At 38.3% G+C, this 12,342-nt stretch overlaps 1 protein-coding gene across 2 annotated transcripts in view; it reads right to left on the bottom strand.

The window, feature by feature from the left end:
• The window catches only part of plekhf2 (pleckstrin homology domain containing, family F (with FYVE domain) member 2), a 52,957-nt gene extending 42,420 nt beyond the window's left edge, over positions 1 to 10,537 (bottom strand). Inside the window, exons 1-2 of one of the 2 annotated variants that reach the window (XM_038710386.1) lie at positions 10,372 to 10,537; positions 6,095 to 6,200 (exon numbers count right to left, since the gene is read on the bottom strand). The gene's annotated coding sequence lies outside the window, so the exon portion shown is untranslated. The remainder of the gene's footprint in view (positions 1 to 6,094; positions 6,201 to 10,371) is intronic. The other variant, XM_038710385.1, reaches the window with a different exon arrangement.
• Between the last annotated feature and the right edge of the window lie 1,805 nt (positions 10,538 to 12,342).

The raw sequence follows: 12,342 nt of genomic DNA, 5'->3' as shown, positions 1-12,342 counted from the left end.
AAGCCTAACTTCTGCTTTTAACAGCACGGCGGGAAACATTTCAGCTAATCGTATGGTTCCACTGACGTAAAGGTCTACTACGCATGTATCACTATAACCACGATATTTATACATTTTGTTCACATAAAGTCAGAAAAAAACAACAACATATGAATCCAAATTAACACACTCACTGGCTACTTTCTTAGATACACCTGTTCAATTGCTTGTTAACACAAATAGCCAATCAGCCAATCGCATGGCAGCAACTCAATGCATTTAGGCATGTAGACGTGGTCGAGACAACTTGCTGAAGTTTAAACAGAGCGTCAGAACGGGGAAGAAAGGAGATTTAAGTGACTTTGAATGTGGTATGGTTGTTGGTGCCAGACGGGCTGGTCTGAGTATTTCAGAAACTGCTGATCTACTGGGGTTTTCACACACAACCATCTCTAGGGTTTATAGAGAATGGTCCGAAGAAGAAAAAATATCCAGTAAGCGGCAGTTGTGTGGACGAAAATGCCTTGTTGATGTCAGAGGTCAGAGGAGAATGGGCAGACTGGTTTGAGATGACAGAAAGCCAACAGTAACTCAAATAACCACTCGTTACAACCAAGGAATGCAGAATACCTTCTCTGAACGCACATGTCGAACCATGAAGCAGATGGGCTACAGCAGCAGAAGACCACACAGGGTGTCTCTCCTGTCAGCCAATAGAAGTTTGGAAAAATGTTGCCTGGTCTGATGAGTCTCGATTTCAGCTGCTACATTCAGATGGTAGAGTCAGAATTAGGCGTAAACAGCATGAAAACATGGATCCATCCTGCCTTGGATCAACGGTTCAGGCTGCTGGTGGTGGTGTAATGGTGTGGGGGATATTTTCTTGGCACACTTTGGGCCCCTTAGTACCAAGTGAGCATCGTTTAAACGCGACATCCTACCTGAGTATTGTTGCCGACCACGTCCATCCCTTTATGACCACAGTGTACCATCTTCTGACGGCTCCTTCCAGCAGGATAAAGCACCATGTCACAAAGCTCAAATCATCACTGGTTTCTTAAACATGACAGTGAGTTCACTGAACTCCAACGGCCTCCAAAGACACCACATCTCAACCCACTAGAGCACCTTAAGGATGTGGTGGAACAGGAGATTCGCATCGTCCATCTGCAGCCGACAAATCTGCAGCTACTGCGTGATGCTATCACGGCTATATGGACCAAAGTCTCTGAGGAATGTTTCCAACACCTTGTTGAAAGTATGCCACGAGGAATTAAGGCAGTTCTGAAGGCAAAAGGGGGTCCAACCAGCTACTAGCAAGGTGTACCTAATAAAGTGGCCAATGAGTGTATTTAGGGATCCAAGAAGCGAAGCTGCTGGAGCTCTATTGTTTTTATTATGATTCTCTCTCTTTCTTTCCACTAAATGTGTTTAGGCAGCAAAAACTGCTGTACAAAAACTCACCAAAATTCGTTTTAGCATTTTCTCGAAAACGGCTTTGTTTAGAGTCAAACTTCTTTCATTATTTTAATAGCTGGATTCATCTGCATCAGGTCTTCTGCTCTAAAAATGTCAAATTATACAACGTTTTATCATTTTTCTCTAAAACCTATTTTTGTGAACTTGTCCCAGGCGGTTTCGCCAATCAACCTGAAACTTTGGCAGAATCATCTATGGACTGCGCTGATCAATATTTATCAAAAGAAATTTAATACGTCAATCTGTTTTTTTCCTACATTTTTACTTTTGTGTATTTACGTATAATTTTACATAAATGCCCGTAAATCAAAATTGGCTTAAGCCAATTGAGGCGTCTGCTCAGATGCTTGGCCCAAGCTTCGCTAAGCAGTCCTGGGATATTCTTCCACTAGGGGGCGCTACACTTGCAAAAAGTTTATACCTCGTAATTCGCTGGATGGATTCCTACGGAATTCGGTTTGTACGATCTCAGGTCACTACTCAGTTGATGTAAAAATTTGGTAATGATTTCGCAAAGTGGGCATGGCTTCTTACAAGAAATGTACATTTCTAGACATGTCTCATTCCAAACTTTAAAAAAAACAAGAAAGAAAGAAGAAAATCACCCGTACATCCTAGAACTTTTTTCAGCACATCCACTGATATGTGACAAATGTTTGCCTCACTGCAACCTGTGGTCAATTCAGAAGTCAGTAATTCTATATTTTTCAGAATATGCTAATTCAATTAACATCTATATCTCCACAAGTCTTTCTTGAAACGCTACCAAACTCGACAGAGTCGTTCTCCAGATGGCTGATATCAAGTGTTTCAACGTGTCTTTAGAGCGTGGCTACCGGTACATTGAGTGTCAATGAACATTAACACACGTGACAATCAAAACACAACGCTAATTTAATTGTTTTTGTTCATGAAGTCTGTTATTAGGAAAAACACTGCTGTGGATATGTAGGTAAGTCATGACATTTTACCTAATTTTTGTATTTATTTTATTCATGTCATCAGTGCAGTGTCACATCTGTCTGCGCAACACGCGTGTCAGATCTCTCCCCCATGCCGTGGCTGCCTGAAGCTACACTGTAACTTCCACCAACCACAAGAAAACAAAACGACGAGTGTTACTTTGTGGCTATAACAACGCTGTTGACACAATGTACAGATAACCTGCAACCCCTGCTGGAGCGAGAGAAGTATACAACAATCAGTATTTAATGTGTAATTAGGCTATAATCAAAACTCATGTTAGGTCTAATTTTCGGGACAAACCGGAAAGGGGTCGGGACAACTGCTTGTAATTTGGGACTGTCCCGGATTTTTCGGGACGTCTGGTCACCCTAGTCTGCAGTGATATTCAGTATCTTGCTGTAACTTGATGAACAACATCTTCTTTTTAACTCAGTTTTGGATCAAATGCCACCAAATTAATTGACAACACACCCAAAACCAGCAGAATGAAGTGTGATTTTGTTCAGAATCTTCTCACCAACATCTTGACAGTTGTAAGTGTTTTAAGTTTAAACTGAAAACTATCCGGGTCTGGCACGTGTGACGTCACTACCTTAACTTGTGAGAAGGTGTGTGAAAACAGCCTCTCATGAGTAGCTCACTTGCTGACAATAAGGGATGTTCAGATAATAGTGAGTCTAAGGTCTCTATTTTATTTGGATCCTGTGACACTTTCTTCCTATTTTTTTTTTCTCCAGCTAAAATTGTTTGTGCAGCTTAAACTTTAAATCTTCGAAACACAAAATGTCGCATGTGGGTGGGAACAGGTCACTCAGTAGTCAGGTACATATAATGACACACTCTGATCTCAAGGTGAAATCAAGTTTGCCTTTACCCAATTATCTCAAAGTCCAAATTCTTTCATTACTTTAATCTCTTAAGTCGTCTGTGTCTGTTTTTCTCCTCTGAAAATGTCAAATGTAGCATTTTTTTAAGACTTGCATGGATCCCAATTATTGCCACTTGCGGCTATATCTATACACCGGCTTTGATCTTTGCCTCAGAGAGGTAAGAGAAGAAGTCTTAAAGATACTTAAGGCTGAAGACTCCTTCTCTAGAGCTATGGAAATTATTTCATTGTCCCTGATGTCCCAAAGGCAAAGATAAAAAGGAAACTTGGTAAAATATCCCCATCAGGATGTCCCCTATGACCTCCCAGCCATATTCATCATCCTTCAAGGTGTCCAGCATGGTCACCTTGATGCCGTTATAATCCTCTCTGAGGTGCACTGAGTGAGCTAGGGGAAGAGACGGTTACTTAGTTCTATTATGGAGCAGCATGGCTTTGTGGCAAATTTTGTGGGGAATAACAGCTATTTTCTATACTTTTGAAGCAAAAGCAAACAGGAAATAACATGAGTTATTCAATGCACATTTTAGCTATTTATTTTGGCATTAAAAGCGTTTACATGCAGGAGACACGCTCTCCCACACAGTCACAGACTCCCCAAAGTGATTCACCACCACTGAGTTAACTTCAGTTCCAGACTAAGATAACAGCCGGTCGAACATTTGGAGGCAGATCAGAAATAAACTACAACCCTCTGCAAAATATACTACAGAACAATTGCTACTAATGCACAAATCTAAAAACAGCCTACAGTGCAGAATGAAAAATGCATAAAACTACAAAAAATAATATTGAACAAGTACCACAAGATGACAGCAACTACATTTGAAGTTTATGGGATTAAAGCTAAGTATTGTGTGTTTTATAGTTGAAATGATGATGTGGTGAGTCTATGAATAATTGAATGTCAGATAATAAATAATGCTTTTTTTCCAGTGGTCACTCCAAAGCCAATGAAACAGGCTACTAAATCAATATATGGGTGCAATTACCATATAGATATTGTGGATATTTGATCACTTTTCTGGAAAATATTAAATGTATTTTTGTTTAAACTGCATTGTTTTAACAGCACAAAGTGTCAAAACAGGAGCACAACAGAATACAAGGAGGCTTCATCCTTTGATAACGAGAAAAAGTCATATTGCGATTATCATGGACAATATTGCAATTTGCCATACAATGGAACAAATGGTTTCATGAGTCTACTTGCTTGATTATCAACACACACACACACACACACACACACACAAACTACTGACATTTTGAAATGTGTATTTCTCAACAAAAAGTTATTAGCATAAGAAGAAACAAAGTTGTCTTCGGCGACCAGTCCAAAATGACTGATTTTTTGACATTTTAAACAAAAACTCTGCTGCGATTGGTGCATTGTGGCTTGCGGCATGTGGGACTTGCAGGTTTTTGAACCAGGGACGGATACTCGATGCACCCACACCACCCACGCCACAACTAATGTAAACAAGATTGCTTAACAATAACTTAGTAAAACAGATCTACATCTATCCTCTGCACAGACTCTATCCACAACCTGCAGGAGGAACTACTCAAAATGAATACATTAGTATAATAATATTAAATAAAAAGTATATTGTTTATTTAATAGTATACTGTTAGTACAATGTCAATATATTATATAATGTAACAATATGCATTATAATTTTATGTAATAGTAAATTACAGAGGTTTTCTAAGTGGAAGGCGGGCCTCCCCAGGGAGCCCAAACGATTTCAATGGAGGCTCAGTGAATGGGAGTGAAACAATATTAGCCCTACATTAGTTTTAAAAAGGACATCACATAGATATGCTTACATGTGTGACAACATTACAAACTGCTTTACAAGACTCAAATACAAGACATAAAATAATTTATTAAAAATAATTTCAACTAGATAAAACATAAAGGCAGGTAAAACAAAAAACATTTGACAAATAAAAGGAATTTCCTAAATTATACTTATAATACTAACTCGTGTAAAATCAGGGAAGGATGTTCGATAGAAGTATGTCTGAACAAGGGATTTAAAAGAGCTGATTCAGCAGACCTGATTTCCTCGGGGAGATTGCTCCCCAGGCTGCTTTTCCCCCTCTCAACAGACTATAGGCTATTTTGGCTCAATTATTGAGTGTCAGTGGGATAAAATAACATAATTATGATCCCATTGGCATCCAGGAACTCAAAACTAAGCTAGTAAACTAAGACGGGGTGAGGGTGCGCCTTTTCCCAAGCATCGTTAGAGGGGAGGCCCACAGTCTCAGACATTAACATTATATATGTTATATTATTTTGAAGAAGATATTGACACAGTATATATATCGTAGCCTTAAAATATTGAAATATTATTTATAAGCCGTATCGCCCGGCCCTAAAAGCGACATATATCCATATCAGCAGTACCTATTTCGATAAAACACCAATCTGCATGCCAGCTCTAGTGCGTCACATCAAGCTCTCCTCATTCACAGGTGATCTGTTTGTTTACCTGTGAACTACTTGACGTGTCTCAGAGGAAGTAACCTGCTATTCTCATGCTTCTAATCTGCATCCATTTATAAACAGAGACGTATAGGATTAGCTGGGTGTTGGATGACACAAGAAGGCCGACCAGACAATCCTGTGCTTGCAGAGTGAAAGGGCGGGAGGTGTGGGGGGGGAGGGAGGTGATCACCTGTCAGGTAGCTCATTTCCCTCAACCTTGCCCTCCTTTGCTCCGGCAGAACTAGTTTAACCGCTTTAAAGACGCAAAAAGGTGGACGACTTACTTGCCAGTAGGAAACTCACTCCGACAGATTAAGGTGATGAATCCCTCTTTGACTTTACAAGCTGCTCTGGTCAGGGACTGGAAATGGAAAGTGACAGTTTCCTTTCCTGGAAATCAAGAACCGGAGGTTCCCTGTTAGCTCTATATTTCCTAAGCTGCTGGTAAACCTTCCGTTCTCTCTGGAACTACAATGTGGAAATACCCAGAAGACCTGCTGCAGTGCACAGGACACTTTAAAAACTAAATTTTGAGACATCAGTTCGGGTTTAGATCAGTTGGTATCATTCAGAATGATTTCGCTACAAAGCTTCTGTTTTATGTGATTGAATATTTGCTGGCAGCTCAATTAAAAACCTTCTCCTTATTGCGATTTTGTGTCATTGTAAATTGGGTTAGGTATTGTTTCAACTGATTCTACTTATTGATCCAGTTAGTTTTTAATCTCAGCTCTGGTTCCAACCCCTACAGAGCTTCCTCGCTCATCTCCCCCTTCATGGCTAAAGTGAAAGGAGTCTCTGTCCTAGAGGGGCGTCTCTGGGGACTCGTCTCTAAGAGAAATATCTATTGAATCATTTGTAGCCATCACTGCTTTCCCTTCAGTATAAAAGGTGTTTTGTACCTGAGACGTTGCTACTGTTAGCGTTAGCTGGATCTGGGGCGTCACTGTAGCTGGGAGAGCGCGACACGTTGAACACGGTGAAGCGTTCCTTCAGATTCACGCCGTGTTGAAGTAAAAGCTTCGTCATGTTGGAGCTGCTTCCTGCCTCGCACCAACCCTCCTTACTGCAGCTGCTGCATTTTGTTGCATCTCTGTTTTAGTGAAGCTAAGCCAAACTTTGGAGCGTTTGCTGCGGTCCGCCATGGTCCAGGACTGGAAACAGAAGAACTCTCTTCTTCATGCTTTGTTCACATAACAAATGAGGTGACGTTAGGTCGGCGTAGCAGCTCCTGGCAGATAAGAGACACTTTGATGGAGTGTAAAATGCTCACTGCAGTTCAGTCAGGAGCTGAAATATGCAGAAAATTAGGAACAGAGGAGCAGAACCCAGACGCACAATTCTCCGGATCTTGGCAATTTTGTACCGATTTGATTCGTGAAACACAACCTTAATAGTAAACTGAATATCTTTGGGTTTTGTATTGTTTGTTAAATTAAAAAATAGCTATGTAAAGATGTCACCTTGGGTTTTGGGAAGTGTGACTGGCACTTTGTTTAATTGTACGGCCAGTTAATTGGAAAAAAACAACCACAACAAGTTAGGACTGGGCGATATGGCCAAAACTTTTCTCACAATAAAAAGTTTCATCTTTCGATATCGATAATTATCACAGTAATTATCAAATCGTAATTTCTTTCGAGTTTAATGGTTGCTTCTGAGTGGAAGTTGAAGAAACCTGATGGTTAATTGTGGTTTAAACTCTTCATTATGGTCAGAACAAACAGTGGATTTTTTTCAACAAATATGCACGAGTAAAATTAAGTAAAAGCTTTTTTTTCCCCAGTCCCTTTTCCTCAACAAAATATCTTAATAGAAAAATTAAGTTTTTATTAATTTGTGATTTACATTTATTAAATCAAACATTTATTGAACATTTGTTATATTGCTATTGAGAAATAGTATATTGTGAAAATTATTGTTATTGTTTAATTGTCCAGTCCTAGAATGTTCTACCTTGGATTGCTTTACAAATCCAAGGTAGAACATTCAAAACAATTATGATAAAATCTTTAATATGCAAGTAAAATTAAGTAAAAGCTTTTTTCAGTCCTTTTTCCTCAACAAATAAAGATCTTAATAAAATAATAAAGTCCTAATTTGTTTATGATTCAAGTGGATAAAATCAAACATTTATTGAACATTTGTTATAGAAAAAAATTACATCGCGATAATTATTGTTTTTGTTTTATTGTCCAGCCCTACAACAAGTAAATAAAGTCAGTAATTAATAATGAAAAGTATCCCTAGTTGCAGCCCTTGTGATATTAATACAATTCAGCTGGATTTCAAGAACAATAAGATTTGATGCTTCATATAAAACAGGATGGCATTTAAATCTCATTATCAAGAAGGTCACAGGTATCCTAACAACCATGAGCCAAGTATTCTGTTGAAAAGTCTCTAAGCCAGAAACTCAAACTGCAACACTAAACACTTAAAACACCAACATTAAACCTCCAAACCAACTTCCCCCATAACCAGGTGTAGTATGTCACTGCAGAGCTGCATTACCCGTTACGTGGGACACCATCTCATTACAAAGCCCAAACACTTGCTGACAAATCTGATGACGGAAATACATTTTATACCAAGATCTTATCTCAACACCCCCCCATTTCCTTTAACCTTTTCTTCCTGCAGAGGTGCTCAGTCTAAAACCACGACTACGCCATGACATTATATTGAACATTATATAACAAATTCAACCCCGGGTTTAATCCATTATGTTTCCATATCCTATTCCAGAACTGTCGCCACCACGAGCCATCAAAAGGCTCTGTAGAAGCAAACACTGTATTTATGACTGAGCTTCAGCTGAAGGACACACGCGAGCAGGTTTTTTTTCTTGATCCATAATTTGTAATTAATCAAACTGGGCGCCCGTCACCGGAAAGTAGATCATTCAGCTCCAGTTTCGGATCGTGAAAATCGCTCTTCACACTTTCTCCTCTACTCACATGTCAGAGACGCATCACTGCTCAGGGGCTGCAATGTTTTGTTAAGCAAGTAATTTAAATTAAATACACATCAGGCTCAGTACGTGAGTTTACTCACTGTAATTGATCTGTCATAACTTTTTTGATAACTCAAATAGGACCCCAGGAAGAGTAGTCTGAATAAGCTTTATTGCCAAGCAGGTTTACACAATACAAGGAATTTAATTTGGTTACTTGGTGCTAAACATAAATATAGTATTCACCTATGTACTTTGTATGTACTACCCTGAACCAGATGCAGGTCTCCTCCCAACAGTGTGTGTTTTTCTTACTTACTTAAAGTGAAAACAATCAATATTCAATTTACAATGAAAATCCCACTTCTAAGTAAATGTGACTACGGAAACATCTGGTTTCCTGCTTCTCAAAATGTACTGGTTTCTGTTGTTTTATATTAAATATTTGTGTTTTGATATTTACAGACACCACCTTGGACTCCTTAACACTGTGATAGGCATTTTTTGCTGATTGATAGACTGAGCGATTAATCAGTTTAATGCCATTAGATTAATCTACAATGACAACAATCAGTTGCAGACCTGAAAGGAAACAAAATGTAAGACTGACTACCTATTTTGAAACTCACAGCACAACTAGTGGTTTGACAACAAGTCTACAAACTGTGCAAAGGGTTAGGAATTCCTTTCTTAAACTAAGAAGCAAGTAAGTGGATGTAAATGGATAATAGGCTTAAAACCAACATGGTACACTACATGTGAATGAGCCATAACCTTGACATAGAGGCACAAATACAAGTCTACTGAAAATCTTTAAACTAGTGTATCTAACTCCTTTGCAAACTTGACTTAAGGAAAGAAAAGTCAAGGCAAACTTCCCCTTTTTTTGTGGTAGAAAAAGTTTCACCAGCAGACAGGATCACATTCACTTCCACAAGTGCTGTTATAACAAGAGTCAGATCCTCTAGTAAATGACAGGATCACTGCACAGTGAGGTACAAGTGCGTGGAGTACACCCAGGCACGTCCTAAACTGTTTTACAACTTTAAAAAGTACTTATAATTAATTAATCAAGCTAACTTTATATAAGCTGTGGAACACTTGATCGGTGGTGCGTTCTCGGTCCGCCCTGATGTGCCTTATAAATAAATAACCCACACAGACTTTTATCCCACAAGCTTAAAAGACCAAACACACAGGAGAGCCACGAAAAGTCACCTGGAATTTATGTCTCCTTTCTCCACTCCACTCCTTTCCCGCAAAACAATTAAAAGTTCCCACATTTACTTTTTTAAGTCATCGCACCAAGTTTGGCAAAGTGGTGGCAGCGTTAGCCAGCTAGCACAGAAGTTAGCTTCCAAAACTCATGTGTTTCTACATGAGCTGAAGCTAATTTAACTCTGCGTGCTCATGTTTGACACTAATACACACACAGTTGTCTGTCTTATCTCCCAGTTTAAGATCTTATGAAAGACGAAGAGATGTTTTTATGGGCTGGGTGTGAGTTAACCAGCTAGCGTTACCGTTAGCATGAATGGGGGAGAAAGTAGCACCAAGTGTGACAGAACATCAACTTTTAAATCAGAAAGAAACTAACGTACATACCTCGACAGCTCCTCTCGTTGTCCGATAACTTTTACACCGACTTGAAGTTCAGTTGTATTCCAGATAACGTAAGTAAAGCAGTGCCCCCTCCTCCTCAGAGACCGCTGAGTCCGCAGACAGCGACAGCTGGAAACTCTGCCCCTGAAAATAACACAACAACATGGCAGCGGAGCGCCGCGCTGCGCTGCGTTCAGGGCGCGCTGCGTTCATGGCCCCTTGGACGGTGGGGAAATACAAACAACGTACTAACAAAACCATACCTTTATTGACAACAACAAAAAACCCAAACTTATTTATCATTTATAAACCATGAAACAACAAAACATTCAGCCCATTTAGATAAAATAGGCAACTAGAGAAGAAAATATATAAATTAAAGGAATTTATAGTATTACAATTCTGTTAAAATTCTTATTATTTAGAAGGTTAGAAGGTTGTTTATTTGTCATTTTACAACACAAGGTTGTATAAGGAAATAAAATTGTGTAGACCCTTCATGATACACACAAAGAACTTTAACAGATACTTAAATTTGTGTTAAAATATGGTAACATTTGAAATAAAATGAAATAAAACAAAAGCCTATATACAGTTATTTAAATACAAATGCTATATAGTTATTATATTAAAGTTATTATTTCACAATATTATCATTCTATCCAGTAATAATGATTAAGCTCTCCTAAAATTATGACTTATTTTGAAGAAAATATACACAAACATTTTGACTTGTATGTCACAGTCAATTTAATAAGTCATACTAATGGCAAGGCAATTATATTTGCCTTGTATAGGACATTTCATTACAAGTAAACTCAATGTGCTTTACATAAAAAAAAATGCATACATCAATATGTGCATGTACAACATAATATAATAAACAGAATCCCGGTAAGGCACCCTCTTCCACCACCACAGATACAATAAGTAATCACGAACTGCAATCAGTTTGTTTCTGACAACACGAGCAAAAGAGAAAAATGCTGAAATGATATTCAGTTACTAAATCAAACTTAAACTTGAATTAAAATCGTATAAAAAGAATTAATGATTTCCTACACCTTCCTTTTAAATTGTATAATTTTGACTTGACGTTACTGAGATTATGGTTTTGACTTACTAAATCACAAGTCCAATAAATAAGGATATAGTGAATCTGAATGTTAAATTATTCTGTCATAGTCATTACATTTACATGAATGTTTTTTTTTCATCATCCCTAATGTTTAATCAGTCCATGTTCCTGGTGGAATTGTGCATTTATAAACATAACTGCATTGATAGGTTTCTGTCAACCTGTTTCTTCATTGGTCTTGTTTTGGGCTTTTATCTATACTGGTATATCCTGATTTGATATTGATCCTTTGGTCATGTAACATGTCACATTTTCTAACATGATCTTTTTATATTTCTTTTACTTTTTTAAACAATTTTAACTGAATGACATCTTAGCTTTTCTGTGATTCTGCTTTAAAATACTTTTCACCTCAGCTGTTTGGTAGTAAATGATGCTTTCTATCTATCATAATCGCTTTTCAGAGAGTAAATACCATCTTAAAAATGTTTAATGAGCTGTCAAGAATGAAACTCTGGAGGTGTGGTTTTAATTATCTTTTTATTACATAACACACCGTCTAACCTGAAAATGTATTACTCACAGGCGTGCATGTGTGCAGAGGCCTTAACATCTTCAGTCCTTCTATCTTGAGGCACTGATACAAGTTTCAACAAGTCACATGACCCAACAACTTCTCTCTCTGTTTGTTTCTTCTCACAGTGTATTCAGTTCCTCCCACGTACAGTGAAGGCAGCACGAGCTGGGCCTGAGGCTGAGCCTGTTGGGAGGAGACCTGCTTCTGGTTCAGGGTAGTAAACAGGACAGGACATGCTGTGGCTCACCAGGCAAATCTACAGTATGTCACCCAATCATATGAAAACAAATTGATTTTAAATTTCTCTTTAGTTTCTTTG

This window comes from Micropterus salmoides, unplaced genomic scaffold (genome assembly GCF_014851395.1).
Source record: "Micropterus salmoides isolate LMB-PRFRI ecotype aquatic unplaced genomic scaffold, ASM1485139v1 Ms_hic_scaffold_11, whole genome shotgun sequence".
In the NCBI taxonomy this organism is placed as follows: Eukaryota; Metazoa; Chordata; class Actinopteri; order Centrarchiformes; family Centrarchidae; genus Micropterus; species Micropterus salmoides.
Note: the sequence above shows the minus strand (reverse complement) of the source record. Positions and strands in the feature narration are given on the sequence as shown.